We start from the raw sequence: 17,293 nt of genomic DNA, 5'->3' as shown, positions 1-17,293 counted from the left end.
GCGCAGTACCCCGACGGGCTTGCAGGTAATACAAAAAGAAGATTTAACAGTGCAGGCTGGAAAATATGAATCACGACTCCTGATGCATGTCAGAGAGCGATAGGTTCCATGAGCGATTCACTCACCCAGGAAGCAAGTAGCCATGTTAATCCCATTAACACCGATTTTCTTGCTGGAGATATGCTGCACTGCACAGCACACATACACCGCGATGGTCCTGACAAATCATAAGAGAAGGATTGGTTCAGAAGATTGGTTAAACCAGATCAGTTGTTATTGATTGAATTTTATTGGAATGATCACAGATGTGCTGTCACTTTAAACTTTTTTAAGTATCTGTGACGGTAAATAGACCCTGTTTTTTTCTGATGTGGAAGGCTCTTTTCCTCACGGATCATTGGAGAAGGCATCCAGCGACAGGTGTCAGAATTTGGGACCACGGGTACTACAGGCACAAAAAATGAAAGATTGTATCTTCAGGGTCGGTGTGGGTGTCTGATTCAATGCAGTTATAAGGACGTATCGGAAGAAACTAAATTGGCTAACTCAGGCAAACAGTGCAGTCCAGGTAATCCCCGGCAGGAGTGTCATCTGGCGTTTACCTATGGTAGATGTGTCGGACCCAAGATTAAGAAGGGTCCCAACTGATTTCAGGGCAAAAGGCAAACACGATGTGGGACTCATACGAATCCTTAAGAATAACCCCGAAGTCTGAGTATCGTCCTTGCAAAGCAAAAGAGCCGTTAAAACCCGAGGCTGTGCAAGGAATTACTCCAGTCTTTGAATCTCTCTTATCGACTGGAGTGATAATCCCCCGTGAATAATCACTGGTGAGAACACCCATTTTTTTCGTTCAAAAAGGCAAACATTCCAGATGAATCGGGGGAATGGAGGTTTGTTCATGATCTGCAGGTTATCAAAACCACTGTTGTTCCGCACACCCCAAGTGTTCCCATCCCCTATATTATATTGGCTCAAATTCCACAGGATTTAAATAGCTCTCTATCGTGGATTTAACAAATGCCTTCATTTGTGTACCGTTACACGCCAACAGTCAATTCTGGTTCATTTTTCCATTCAAAGGCAAATGGTATACTTTCACGTGACATTTTCAAGATTACTGTGAGTCCCCACCATAATTCACGAAGCTCTACACAGGAGTCTGTGTAACCGGGGCGGGGGTGGGGGGGGGGTGTCAGCGCTTCTGCAGTATGTAAACGAATGCTTAATCGCAGCATCAACAGAGAAACAATGTGAGAAAGGTAGGCTTGCGATGCTCTGCCATCTAGTCTCACAAAACTACAACTAGTGGAACAACAGTTGAAGTTCTTAGGTCACTTAATATGTGAACATGGAAACGCCATTGGTCAAGACAGAGTTCAAGCAAACCAGCAAAATTCAAAGCCTCACATGAAGAAACAATTGTTATCCTTTTTGGTCATGTGATCCTACTTAGAATGTTTAACCCTTTAGGCGCCTAAAAGTGACAAAGTTCATGGTTCAGGTTTGCAGAGCTATCGTCGGTTCCAGTGACCCCTGAGGCCTCGAGTGCCTTTGTTGAATTGAAATGGCACTCCAAACTACACCGACACTGGGATTCCAAATCCAAACAAGCCTTTTGTACAAACAGTGGATGAGAAGCGTGCCTGCATGACATTTGTGCTGATGCAGAATTATGTGTGGAAAAATTAAGGTCAGTAGCTTATTTTTCACCTCAACTTAGATCCCGTAATGGCAGGATTGCATAAATGCCTCTGTGTCCTGCCTGCATTTGAAAAGGCTGTTGTATCTTCCAGGGACATAGTCGGCTTTGTTGAATTAAACCGACTGGTCCCATATGCAGTACCCTTCCTGCTTTCTGAGCAAAACACAGCACACATGTCGGCAGCACGTTGGCTCACATGCAATGCTATGCTATTGGAGAAGCCTAACATGACAATAAAGCGATGTAACGTCCTTAATGCTGCTCGTCTTCTCCCCACAGAAGGAGACGGAGACCCACATGATTGTGTCGCTGTAATTAATGTCATTTGAAGCCCGAGACCAGACGTGTAGGATTCACCAATTTAGAATCTGGATACGGCGTTTTATTGTGGATAGGTCAGCATTCAGAAGCAAAGAGATAGGCCAGTGTCTGGTATATTGTAGCAACTACCCACGAGGTAGTCAAAGCGGGATCACTTCCTTCTCATTTGTCAGCGCAAGCAGCAGAGCTGATTGCCTTGATTGAGGCATGTAAATTGGCCGAAGGAAGAACAGTGAATATTTACATCGACAACAGATATGAATTCGGGTTGTACATAATTTTGGATCCCTGTGGAAAAACAAGGGCTTCTTGATCTCCACTGGAAAGCCAATCACATATCATGGCCTGATCTCTGACCTCCTGAAAGCAGTCCGATTGCCTCAATCAATCACTTTATGTACATGTGAAGCCCACAGGAAAAATTATGATTCAATTTCTCAAGGCAATGAAAATGTAGACTGAGCGGCAAGGACGGCAGCCAATCAGCCGCCAAGTGATGAGTTTGACATGTGTATGTCAAATATTTGTAATCCAAAGCAGACTTATGGGAGTTACACCCTCAGGCCACATCGAAGGAGAAGCGTGAATGGACAAGGGCAGGGTGCAGAATGAGGGAATGGGTGTGGTGTGGCCCCAGTGGGAAACCCTGTCTATCACGATCTTTATTCCCTTTCTATGCCAAAGTAACACATGGTAAGGACCATGTGTCAAAAGTGGGGATGTATGACAATATTTCAGCACGCTGGTACAGAAAGAGATTTACTCATTACTCATAAAAATAATGTGAATAATGTGTTATCTGTGCCACTAATAATGTGGGGAGGGGAATACAAATGACTCAGGCAGAACACCCCCAATCCCAAAGACCCTTTGAACGTTTACAGATGGATTTTATTGAACTAAAACCCAGCGAAGGGAAAAGGCACTGTCTGGTAATAGCTGATGTTTTCCCAAGGGGTGGAAGTGCACCCACGTCTATACAGGATGCCAGTGCAGTAACCAAGGCTTTGCTAACTGAAATAATTCCGAGATGGGGCATCCCTGAAAGGCTAAGCAGCGACAATGGAAAGCCATTTATAAATATTGCCCTACAGCAGATCAGTGATTACTTGGGAATAAAGTTGAGGCAACATTGTGCGGTGGGGCAGTGGAAAGAGAGAAAACTATCCTTAAAAATAAATTGGCAAAATGTTGTGAGGAACTAGAGGTGACATGGACAAAGGCATTTCCAATTTTGCTAATGTATATGAAGGAGAGGAAGAGTAAATATTAGGACGTTTGAGATTTTGTTTGGAAGGTGGCCCAATACAGGAATTGGCCAAGACCGATTGTAAAACAGATAACAGACCACTGTGAGGACGAGATATTATGTTACGGTATAAATCTCTCCACACTTCTGTCTCAAATACAGAGTCAAAGGAAGGGCAGCACTACCCCAATAAGCAGAAGGGAAGATGCACAATCTCGAACCTGAAGACTGGATAGTGGTGAAAGACTTCAAGAGCAAAAGCATGAAGGCGAAGAGCTGGCTGGGACCGTTCCAAGGACTCCCTACAACATAGACAGCTGTTAAGATCGCCGAAAGAGCCACGTTGATACACGCCAGCTGTTGCAAACGTGTAGCTGACCTTGAGGAGACATCGGACAACACCGGATCCAAATAAGTGTAAGTAATGATTAGAAGACTCATAGAAATATGGGGCTACATGGCAGGACGAGTCGTGAAGGCAGGGGTGTCTGGGATACAACAGCAGACGGTAATCTTAACCAAGGATGTTAAATTGACTTTTACATGCCACCCATGCCCGTTTGGTAACCAGGACGACTATAAATAAGGCAATAAATATTTACGTAGAGATCCTTGTGTACCCAGTTACTGGCACTGAGTAGTATCCATCACGGCTACAGGTACACCTGACACGGGATATCGGTTTCCTGTTATCAAAGAAGGAGGTGCCATGGCAAGGGTACTAATAACCAAGATTCAGAAGAGCGATGAGGAAGCCTGGTGGTGTGGAATAGATAGACCCTTCTCCGATATCTATAGACAGGTGAATATAGTGGTAGAGCCTCGCACCCACCACACCCGAGATGCAGTGCAGAACGTCCTCCAAGAAATAGTAGCTCCTGGACTCGAAAAGATGAATGTCCAATGACCCGCACTACAGATGGGTGGAAAGGCCTTTTCCAAGCTGACTGAAATGGAAGAAAGAAATAAACTGAATGTGCAGCTAAAATGATCACAAATGAAAAAAGTAAAAGTGGATTCATTGAGAAAACATACAGCGCCATATTTCACTTTCCGTGGAAGTCTCCTGATAAGGACTCAGTGGTCTCACTGCTGTAGCAATGGGGGATTTCCTCTGACCGTTTATGTTGTTGACAACCTTCCCAAAGCAGGGAGTTTGTATGGAACTGGCAATGAATCCAGTATTGTCACAAACAGGATTCAGACTAGCATAAAACAAAGAAGTGTGAATCCTGGAAATCTGAATCAACAACAGGAATTGACAGAGAAACTCTGCAGGCCTGACAGCATCGGTGGAGACAAAGAGATTCATTGTTTCATATCACAGATTCAAGCTACTTATGCTTTTTATTGTTTTATTGCCTGGGTAATTGTCAATTTCACTTCGCAAAACAGCAGACTTACCAGAATCTCTCATTAGCTGACAGACGTCATCTGTAAAAATGCAAAATTCCTTTATCGGCTGTAACGCTGTTGCTGTTGCCCTGAGTTGGTGAAAGGCGAGCCTTCAATACCTTTTTCTTCTCCTTTATGTCGATGAGCAGCCATGGTGACTGGAGAATTTCTGTTTGTGTCCCTTTGTCTCTCTGGACCATCTCACTCTCTTTTACCTATTTTATTGAATATCTCCCGACTCTCAACTTTATACTCAGTTTCTCGTTTATTACTCCGTCTCCAAACATTCTCCGAGTCTCAAAATTTAATAGCAGAACTGTTCCATCTCTCACCTCGCCGAGTTATGAGAGGAGGACTTCGAAATGCACAATTAACTCTGTTTCTATTTCCTTAGATACTGGACGGTCAGAGACCAGAAGGCATCGGAGGACAGTTTGAGCTTTCAGCCCATCTGGTCTTCCCGCCATTCAATCATGACTCATATCGTTCCCAAACCAATTTTCAGCCTTCTATCTGTAACACTTATCTCCCCTGAATTTAAGATCCAGTCTTTTTCCCAGAGTGAAAATGAAACTGTCCCATCCGTCTCCACATCTGCTGGCAGCTGGTATCTGTGTGTGATCGAGCTCAATTTCAGTCCCACACAGCAAACACGTGTTCTGAGCAATGCAATCCCCGCAACATGACAGATCGATCGGGTCTCTGACCCCACGGTTTTTCTGCGAGGCAGTAGTTAGCTGCTTCACCACCCACGGCAACAACCGGTGCTTCAAAATGTGGGGACAAAGAACGATAGGCACAAGAGTTTGTGCAGGTTAGGTCGAAAGGTTTATTGTCAACTTCAGTGGAGTCCCTTCTTCAGAGTCTGGGTTTGAATCGCCCAGGTCTGGATAAAATTCCAAGTCAGGAAATGAAGATTTATTTCTCTTCTTGTGGCTACTCTGAATGAAAACCATTTTCTGCTTCAACAGAGAGCTCAGACCCGGTTCTCCCCATATCCCTCCAAACCCTTCCTACTCATATACAATTTCAAATGCCTCTTAAATGTTGCAATTGTACGAGCCTCCACCACATCCTCTGGCAGCCATGGCAGCACATGCACCGAATAAATTGTCACTGCAAATCCCCTCTAAGGATCTCGCCTTTTTGAGCTGAAACTATCTCGCTGTTCATTCAATGTTGCTATGTCTAATTCTTGGAAAACCCTCCCTATCGACATCATGGCTGTATCACTGTGTTGAGCACTTCGAGGACGAAGTAAAGTAACTTAACATCTCAATCTCTCGAGTAATTATGGTTGGGCAGTGAAGCCTATCCCAAAGAGTGACGTGCATTCTCCAGAATTTCGTTTGAAAAAACTGCAATTTCCAAGTGGACATCCGAAAGTGGTCCGGAACAAAAGTAAATTTTTGAAGGGAAAGTAGGATAAACTGAAAGTCAATCATGACTGAGATGAATGAGTCAGAAAGTGTTTGAGGAGCTGTTGGTACAAGGATCAATGTCAGTGCTAATGGTTTAGCCCTTACTGCCCACTGTTTTCACCAACTCACACACCACTCCTGATAAATTCACCACAAATACCCTGGTCTCTAGGTATGAGTTTCCATGTGTGCATATTCAGGCGGTAAATCGGCCCCGAGAGGATGAATGCATACTGTTTATCCTGTCAGGTTAAAGAGGTGAAGGCATCAGTTTGAATTCAAAGCTAGAAGAGATTGCCTCTTCCTGTACATTTTCAGTGGACAGTCACCAGCTGTGAACTTCTTTCCTGCACAAACGGAGTTGATATAAATTCTCATCGAGCAGCTTTATTACAGAAAGGTAGTCCGATTAACTGTAATCAAATACTTCATTAAATGCCGTTATTGATTTGAAGAACCGTGTCTCGTTTCGTCAGTTAAAGCATATGGTAATAACCAGACGTTAATGGTGTCAAATGCTGTCAAATGTTCTGTACATTGAAAGTTCATTATTTACACTTCTTGTAAAAGCCGTATTGTTTATCCAACATCACGAAAGTGACGGCTCAGCATGCTTCTTGTGTTTGAGCTCAGACCATTATTATTTCGTGCTACCAAGCCCTACCTCCTGATGTGGACCCATTAGTCTATGTTCTATCCTGCTAATTCAACGCAGAGTTCTTTTTACTCTGTTCGACAAGGATTTGTCTATCTCTTCTACTGTTATTCTCTGTCCGTCTTTTCAAGTTTTTTGGGAATAATGAAGAGACGCAGGAGACAATGTAGACTTGCAGGACAATGTTGTAGTAATAACACATCCAATGAGATAATGGCTCTCATTGTCTGCTGTCACCATTCATTGATTTTCGGCAAACGGCAATGACATCATAGAAATCCTATAATTGGAGTGAAACTGCTTTTTTATCTGGTCTATTACGAATACTATTTAGAATTGTAAAAGCTCATAACGTTTTGAGTGAACAAATGTTACCTGATCTCAGACCTAAGTAACACAGACATTACTTGGAGACTGTGAGCCCAGTTCTACACACTCTGGCCGCGGGGGGGGGGGGGGGGGGGCGGAGAAAGCCACGGAACAGCCTCCCATTTTAACACTTTTCCAAGAGTAGAAATGAAAAATGAGGGATATTGACAGATAGAGAGTAGGAAGGGTTTGGAGGGATATGGGCCGTGTGCTGGCAAGAGGGACCAAATTGGTTTGGAATTTCCAGTCAGCATGGACAGGTTTGAATGAAGGGTCTGTTTCCCTGCAGTACATCTCTATGACTCTATGATTCCAGTTAGATGCAATCAATCACTGGATTCCTTCTGGCAGAACCGGGTCTGTGCTCTCTGTTGAAGCAGAAAATGGTTTTCATTCAGAGTAGCCACAAGAAGAGAAATAAATCTTCATTTCCTGACTTGGAATTTTATCCAGACCTGGGCGATTCAAACCCAGACTCTGAAGAAGGGACTCCACTGAAGTTGACAATAAACCTTTCGACCTAACCTGCACAAACTCTTGTGCCTATCGTTCTTTGTCCCCACATTTTGAAACACCGGTCGTTGCCGTGGGTGGTGAAGCAGCTAACTACTGCCTCGCAGAAAAACCGTGGGGTCAGAGACCCGATCGATCTGTCATGTTGCGGGGATTGCATTGCTCAGAACACGTGTTTGCTGTGTGGGACTGAAATTGAGCTCGATCACACACAGATACCAGCTGCCAGCAGATGTGGAGACGGTTGGGACAGTTTCATTCGCACTCTGGGAAAAAGACTGGATCCTAAAGTCAGGGGAGCTAAGTGTCAAAGATGGAAGGCTGAAAATTGGTTTGGGAACGATATGAGTCATGACCGAATGGCGGGCAGACCGGATGGGCTGAAAGTTCTAACTGTCCTCCGATGCCTTCTGGTCTCTGACCATCCAGTATCTAAGGAAATAGAAACAGAGTTAATCGTGCATTTCTAAGTCCTCCTCCCATAACTCGGCGAGGTGAGAGATGGAACAGTGCTGCTATTAAATTTTGAGACTCGGAGAATGTTTGGAGACGGTGTAATAAAAGAGAAACTGAGTATAAAGTTGAGAGTCAGGAGATATCCAATAAAATAGGTAGACGGAAATGGACATGGAGTAATAAGTGTCACTGGTCTTGAAGACTTAACTCGGTTTTCCATTCCAAGATTCTACCAGATCTGCTGAGATTTTCCCGCGATTTCTTTTGTTGGTACTGAAACAGAAGGGAAAAGTCTGATCCTGGACCAATCAGCTATGTCCGCTCTGTGGATGTTTGAATTCTCTATTCGAACAAATCACTTCTGACCCACACGGAAACCTCACTATCCTACATCACCCCTGTTACTGACAATAAGCTGTTCATTACGTAAACACATATGGGTTCACAACATCATCATTTACCGAGTGAATTGGGAAAATTCCAGGGAGAGTTCCATTCGGTTTCCATCAGAGCATTCTCAATCAGTTAATTCTATTGCAGCACCATTTGACATGCAGCTGTCACTGTCATGTGGCCATTCACATTCGACGTCTCTGGCCATTTTGGTTGGGGCACGTTTGGAATGGAGCCTCACGTTTTTGAAGGGACATCGTTTATAGCATATTTGGCTGAACTGATAACCTTGTCTCTTGCACCTGCAGTACAGTGGAGACAGTTTTCACTCAGAAACCAAGAGAATGATCAAAAACGGAGGAAAACATATGTCAACAAAACCTGCCTCAGCGAGCGAATTCACTCTTGCAACATTAAAGGAGAGCAGCAAACCTATTAACAAACAACAGCGCCCTGCGTGGGTCTCGACCCCACACCATTGAGATTAAAGGTCTCAAGATCTACCAACTGAGCGTACCAGGACAGGATTGGTTTTGGTTAATTTATCATTTCATACTGAGTATAATTCAGCTGACATGGCAATTTTCAAAAGTCTCGTTCATTCCTCTCCATTGCAAATAACATTATCCAAGTCTTTCAATTCTCAGATTTATTCCTTCAGACCATTACAATTCATTTAGGCCTTGCCCCGGGATTTTCGATTCTCTGTTAATATTTTCATATTTTGACCCTGATCCTTAGGTCACCGAAGTGATTCCCAGACACTCTGGCAGACTGCAAATCAATCGGGAAAATACCTTGGGAAACCAAATCATTTCTGATTAGAGTGTAGGGAATACCACCTGCTGAAGATACAGAGTCCTCATAATCAACACTTTCTTTGTTCTACCTGCCTACAAAGTTTACCACTTCTCATATTCGAGAAAGGAATTCTGATTATAAAATGTTTTAAAAACAGGAACAATCTTCTGATGCCATTTCCAATTTGAATTAGAACTTTTTACCCTTTCACACGGTAACAGCCGTTCCTGAGGAACGGAGTTTCCATGAGCTGTGTCCCAGGGCTGGGCAGGAAGCCGCTGATTGAAACTGCAGTGGCCCCTTTCTGTTGGCAGCAGGGGCTTGTAGAGAGTGGGGTCACATTTTGCTGCACGTGACCGTCTCACTCATTGCAGACTCAGGGTCAATCATGGATGAGTTCTCGTGGTTGTATTGTCAGTACATGGTCGATCTCAATACTTGATGTGAAATATTTGAGGCTCTGTGCTCTTTTTGGGCTTGAACAACCAACATTTCAGCCAAATGCTCTGACCATTTGAGACACAGCAACTGGCAGCAAAATTGTGCATGTACACATCCAAACGCACAGTGATCAAGAGGATGTGGAGAGCAGTAGTTCTCATTATTTTAAGAATCAGTTGCTCATGTTCCCGTGTTTATCGCAGAGAGGGTGAGAGACCCGAGGAGTAACAAACACACCCATAAAGCAATATCAGGACCTGTGTAGTTCTGTCATAAAAAGCTTCCTGCAGTTGTTCTATTGAAAAGTTGGGTTTCAAACCCACGACGCAATAGAGACTGGATCCTAATCCCAGCATATTAAACCTCTCTGGATTAGTGGTGTTGGAAGAGCACAGCAGTTCAGGCAGCATCCGGGTAGCAGTAAAAATCGACGTTTCAGGCAAAAGCCCTTCATACATGGTTTCGCCTAAAACGTCGATTTTACTGCTCCTCGGATGCTGCCTGTACTGCTGCGTTGTTCAGCACCACTAATCCTGAATCTGGTCTCCAGCATCTGCATTCATTGTTTTTACCGACATTAAACCACTCGGCGACGCTCCCTGACGATAACTAAGCGCCAAACCTGTCAAGATTAATGTTTTAGCATCGCTTCACTTCAGGCAATATCCCCTGGCACTTTCTATGAATACCTTAGCATAATTTAAAAAAAAATTACAACGATTTGAAAGGTTTGCACGGTGTGGACATTATTGAGAAGGTGAATATTCTTCGACAGTTTTCCCCGGAGCTTCAGGCCTGAGGGATGTCCATGGAAAAGTTTACAAAATCATGAGGTAGAAGAGCAGAGAACATAGTCAATCTACACTTTTTCAGAAGTCACGTGAGTTTAAAGTGAGATAGCATAGGTTTAATGTGAGACAAGTACAATTTGAAAGGGATTTGAGCGACACTTGTTTTTAATACAGACATTTTTGTGCGTGTGGAATAAATTGCCACATTTAGTGGCAGAGTTTGGTGCACTCACAACACTTCAAAGGCATCTAAATGGGTATGCAGACAGGAATTGTTCGGAGAAATAAGCGACAAATATTGGCAAATATGTTTAGATTAGTTACGGTCATTTGTTCAACAGGTGCAAGGTGGATAGGAATGTTTGCTTCCATGCTCGGCAGTTCTGTGACACTCCAGTACCTGACAACAGTTTGAATCGGCCACTTTCAAAAACGCATGCTGTTTGTTACTAAGTCAGCGTGTTTCAATTTTATTTTTTTCATGAGGCATAATGTTTTGAAATGACACAGAGAGGAATGTTTTCCAGACATTTACAGACAATGACCATTCTCCTTGATACATTCTCAAGTTCTCCATCAAATAATTTCGTTGAGTAAACAAAATCCTGTCAAATCGTGTTATCCCCTCAACTCTCCAGTGAATCCAAAAACTGACAGCTCTTAACGTGGACCAGGTGCAAAACTCAAAAGGCAGAGTCATTATCAGACACACAAACTCATTACTTCTGTCTGTGGGGCAGTGCGAGACGTGTATGTCAAGAACTGCTCACACAAATAACACCGAAGCAATTCCAAACGGAGCTTCCCGACATTCTGGAGATTTATTGCATTGCCAAGTAACAGAAAGTGCTCAAGTAACATTAAACAAAACAGAAAAATGTACCATGCAAAGTGAATATTACCAATTATATTCTCGATTAAATTAGGTCAACAATGCGCTGGTGCCTCCATCTGACCGAGCGAGCCAATCTCCAGCCTCCCTCACCAGGACAGTAATGAAGGAAATGAGAGAAATGTAACAAAGTTTAACGTTGCGATTGCCCACCTTTTGGCCACAACAACAAAAAACGAGGGAGCAGATTCAGTGCAGGATCTGGCTTCACAACAGCGGTGAAATAACGACGTCCACTTACTTTCAGGGAAAACTGTGAACAACTCACATTGTCCAGAATATGAATACACAGCGCAGGTTGTTTAGTTCCCATATTCTACTGCTGTCCCGACATTCATACAATAATGTACCTTTCAAAGAGGGCGTTTGTAGCTGTGGAATGACAGTGGCAGCTGTTTCCCCTCGCTCTTACTTCCGCCCTTGGTCGTGCAGGGGCTAAAATTCTCATCTTACACGCGGTAGTTGAGTGTGCAATTCTCTGTTGTGGAAAAGTGGAGTGTTTTGGAGCAGAAAGATGTGAAGTTCGGATGCTTCTGGAGTTCTTGTTGAAAAGTTCGGTGACGGTAGGAAGATGGTTTGCAGACTTTTCCTCCTTTTCTGGGTGACATTTTCAGCGCTGCAGAGGTTCCTGTGAAGCGCTGCTCTCATGTTTTGGTACGAATTCATTTGGTTTCATTCCCACTGCTTCCGTTTGTTGGGATTGCAGATTGGGTCCAACAGATGGAATCCGTGGATGAGTTCCCTGCTTCCAGGAATTGTCTGGCTGTCTTCTGCTTGCCCTGTCCTATTATTGTTGTGCCATTCTCGTCGAATATGTGGCACTTGCCGTTTGTACGTATTGCTACGAGGGACTGCTGGACTGACGCCCACACAAATTCTTTGCCAAGAACCAATATCCACCCACCTTCATTCGCAAATGCATGGCACACAAAGTTCGCAATGAAGATTTGCTATGAGGTAATCTTTAAATCATGCTTCCCTGTGTTAAAAGCAAATTCTGGAAAACGATATCCAGACTCCTCCGAACGCTCGGACTTATGACAGCACAGAAACCGAGAGCCTCACTCAGACATCAACTCACGAGAAAACAAGGCCCAATACCCATCATGTGCAGGTCAAACGTGGTTGACGAGATTCCACGCAGGGACTGCACGAAACACGACATAGGAGAAAGAGGCTGACAACTAGAGAGCTGCATTCATAATTTCATCTGGACTGTAAATGCCTCGGACAGCTGTTCGTTGCAGTTATGCACAGAATATTGAATGTGTCTGATTCCAGGGCTTGGAAATCGGATGATATGACCGTCTGCAGCACTGGATACTTCCTTATGTGAGGTAACTCCTGATGGAACACATGTCACACTCTATTGCTCATTGAGAAATACATCCAAAATAGAAGCTTAGAGCAGCATTTCTGTTGTCCTTCTGGTGCTGTCCCTGACATGCCCTGTGGCACTGCACTTATTCTGTGTTTCCTGAGGGTTCGGCACATGGTTCCACGATTGTATTATGGGCAGTAATCTGCATTTTCGCTTCAGTAACGGGTGTATGAAGCGGAGGTCCACCATTCTCTATTCTATTTTTCTCTTCTTATGCACAACTGCAATACAGTGAAGGATCAATTAATATTGAAAGATGATATACAGAGGCGTGTGAAATACCGAAGTTTTAATGACATTTATGCAATGACTAGAGATTACCTTGATTCAGGAAATAAGGATGGAAAGTCTGTTTGGTTGGAGTTGAGGAACAGTGAGGAATGAACTCACAAGCATGTGTAGTTTACAAGCCCACTCGCAGTAACCACAAAGCGAAATAAATCGTACAAGGGGAAAAAATGCGTGTGAGTGACAAAAATGGCAATAGTGATGCGTGATCTTAACTTCCCATCTAAAACTCTCGGTTCCATTGTAAAAACGTTTGGAGAACCAAAATCAAAAAAAATCCCATATGTCCCATAAAACATCACGAGGGATATCTTGGTAATTGACTACTCTACTGGTGACTTAATTTTCCTATTTTCTTGGAAACCATCTCTTTAATTGTGAGCATCAGAAAAGGCTTTTTTTCCAGCAAGAAATAAATATGTGATTAAGCTTTGTTGGTTTCATGTATAAGAACACTGAGACTCCTCTGCACCGCACTTCTTTTGCGTTTCTATCGATTTTAACACCAGTGTGTCTTTTGATTCTTCCCAACAAAGTATATGACCTCGCATTCCCTACATGAAACTGCATCTGCCAAAAATACTCCAATTGTTGGAGGGAATCCTGAGGAACAGAATGTACATGTATTTGGAAAGGCAAGGACTGATTCGGGATTGTTAACATGGCTTTGTGCGTGGGAAATCATGTCTCACAAACTTCATTGAGGTTTTTGAAGAAGTAACAAAGAAGATTGATGAGGGCAGAGCAGTAAATGTGAACCATACGGTCTTCAGTAAGGCGTTCAATAATGTTCCCCATGGGAAACTGATTGACAAGGTTAGATCTCATGTAACAGCAGTGGACCTAACACCAACCCTTGTGGTACGTCGCCAGGACCTGGACACCAAGAAGAACATGTTCCATCAACTACAACACTGTTTTCTATTGGCAAGCCAATTACTGATCAAAGCTGGAATCTCTCCCACAATTCCATTCCTCCGCATTTTGTATAATAGCCTATTGTGGGGAAACTTATCGAACAACTTGCTGAAACCCATATACACCACATCAACCTGGTTACTGTCATCTACCTGTTTGGTCACTTTGTCAAAAAAGTCAACAACATTCGTTCGGCAAGGCCTAACCATCACAAAACTGTGCTGACTGTCCCTGATCAGATTATTCTTTTCGAGATGGTCATAAATCCTATCTATAATAACCTTTTCCAACACGTTACCAACAATTGCAGTGAGACTCACTGGTCTGTAATTACCAGGGTTGTCTCTACGAAAGTTTTTGCACAAGAGAACAACATATGCTATGCTCCATTCCACGGGCTCTATTCCTGTAGACAACGATGATTTGACGATCAATTCCAAAGGCTCATCAATCTCTTCCCTTGTTTCCCAGAAGGATCCTAGGACAGATCCCATCCGGCCCAGGGGACTTGTGTGTTTTCACAAACTTCAGTATTTCTATACCGAATCCTTGTGAACCTCAATCTCTACTACACTAGACGCAAGTATCTCTGTATCGTCCTCGCCAACATTTTCATTTTCTACAGTGAACACTGTCGAAAAATATTAATTTAGTGCTTCCCCTATCTCCTCTGACTCCACACAAAACTTCCCACTACTATCCTTGATTTTCCCAAATTTAACTCTCGTCATTCCGAGAGATAATGCTTTAAATATGGAACATTTCTGATGAAGAACTCGAGTTCCCAAGTCTAATCAAATTACAGGCCTGGTTTGCAAGATAAGCTTTCTGAACTTTGAGTAGAAATTGCTCCAGCAGGAAAGCAGTCATAACGTAGGGCAGCACGACCCAAGCCTACGTGGAGAAACCCCAATGAACTTCCAATCCATCACCTTAACCACTCGGCCATGACTACAGACAAAGCTGCAACGCTGAGCAGTGACCAAATCAGCCATGATCTCATTGAAAGCTGCCGCTGACTTGAGTTAAATGCTTCCATCTCCTTTCATACCTTTGCTGTCATTTGTAAGGTGCGAGACACCAATGTAAAAGAAGAAAAGCACAAAGTTAGGAAAAGATATTTGCAGCCAAACTGAGTCAAAATTATTTCTTGAAAGGAAAATCACACTTGGCAATTTGCTAGATCTTTTTGCGAGCAAGACCAGCAGAGGTAATCAAGGGAGTTATTGATCTGAGTATTCTTGGACATGAAACAAACAAAGGTTAGTGGCATATTCATTTCTTTTTCTGGCGAACGAAATGGTCTTTCCTGATGGTTACAATGAAAGAGATGGTTCCCAATAAAAGACAGAGATTAAGTCGCTTGTAGATATACTTCAATGTGATACGATTCACATTCAGCCCCTAATTACCCCAGAGATGGAGGGGGTGAGTTACTTTTCTTCACTCTTCAACTCCACAGCATGGAGGTACAGACATGAAACCGCTAGAGATGGAGTTCCTGAATTGGGAACCAGCGACACTGTAGGAACGAGGCAAAAGTGAGGACTGCAGATGCTGGAAACTTGACTTTAGATCAGAGCGATGCTGGAAAAGCACAGCAGTATCCGAGGAGCAGGAAAGTCGACGTTTCTGTTGCCAGTCTTTCTGCGTTCTGCAAACAATTTTCGTTTTTGGCTCAGATTTCCAGCAACTGCAGCCATTTATTTTATGTTAACCTTCATAATGTTTTGGAAAAAACCAATAACCTGCCAGCTTCGGAAAATCGGCAGAAGTACTGGTACACCGATATTTTTAGCAGAACAATACAACCATTCCATGAGCGGGAACATGATTCGGGCCACGGCGTTGAGAGTACCGAATCCTCACAAGTAAATAACAAGACAAGGCGAAAGATACTATCGTATTTGGTGTAAATAAAACATCCTTTCTGAACAATTTCTTTGCAGATTATTTTCAACTTGTCCTCGAAGATTTGCAAAGTGGGAAAAGGCCATTCTGCCTGTGTGCATTGCGGCGAATCAGAGAGCCATCTATTCCAGTCGCAGTTTCCAACTTTGGCCCAAAGTCTCGTGTGTTCTAATATTCCCAGGGCAAATGTCAATGACTTTATCCTGTGTTTTTAAATGGCACAATAATGGGGCAGATGTGTGACACTTCCACAACGACTTGTAACTCTGTGGAGGAACTCATGCTCATTTTCACCCACAGAAAGATACCCCCAAACCGACGGAGGTGTCCGTTGTGGTGAGCAGGAGTTTGAAATGGACAATAGGGCAAATGCAAACGTACTGAAGCGACGTCCCGGCAGGACTTCACAGGTGAACGTCACCGTGGGGCACAATTAAAGCGAGACACCCTCCCCGTGCCACGTAGGACTCAAACCTTCCATCTTCTGACCCGAAGTCAGACACGTTATCCATTACGCCACTGGCCCAAGAGACAGTTTGACCCTAGGCAAAATGTCGATATGTAATGCCATGGACTTTCACGGAATCAGAATTAAAAAGGTGAACAAGCAGCGAAGATAATCACCAACACTGCTTCACTTCGAAGTGTCCAATTTGTGAAGCAGTGCCTTTCACTGGCAAAGGAGAAACATTTGTCCTCAGCTGCCTGCTTCAGGGTCGCCTCCTTCTCTGCTGGAAGTTTCCATCGTTTTATTCACAGTCCCGACGCGATTTCATGATCCACTCCAGTGAAAACATGTCTTGGTGTCGTCTAAGCAAGACCCTGCCGAAACTCAGCGAGAGACATCTGGTCATTTCGAGCTCAGGATGTGGAATGAGACGAGCTGCGTGACACCTTTTATTGGCGCCGCCACTTCACTGCAAATTAGCGGCTCAAAACGAGTCGTTGTTAGCATCAGCTTGATTTGTACCTTCCTGCAGTGCATTTGCTAAACAACATCAGATAGATCCCATCCGGTCCAGCTGACTTACCTATTTTCACACTCTGCAGTATTTCGAATATCTCTTCCTTGTGAACCTCAACCTCTTCTCGTCTAGACGCAAGTATCTCTGTATCTTCCTCTCCAACATTTTCATTTTTTCAGCGAACACTGTCGAAAAATATTTATTTAGTGCTTCCTCTATCTCCACTGACTCCACACACGACTTCCCACTATTATCCTTGATTCTCCCAAATTTAACTCTCGTCATTCTTTTATTCCTGACATACCTATGGAAAGCCTTAGCGTTAACCCTGATCCTATCTGCCAACAACTTCTCATGTCTCCTCCTGTGTCTTCCCAGCTCTCTTTTTGGCTCTTTCCTGATATCGTTGGAACCCTCGAGCGCTCTAA

The sequence above is a fragment of the Chiloscyllium punctatum genome, chromosome 16 (assembly GCF_047496795.1).
Source record: "Chiloscyllium punctatum isolate Juve2018m chromosome 16, sChiPun1.3, whole genome shotgun sequence".
In the NCBI taxonomy this organism is placed as follows: domain Eukaryota; kingdom Metazoa; phylum Chordata; class Chondrichthyes; order Orectolobiformes; family Hemiscylliidae; genus Chiloscyllium; species Chiloscyllium punctatum.
This window is presented reverse-complemented; position numbering follows the sequence as displayed.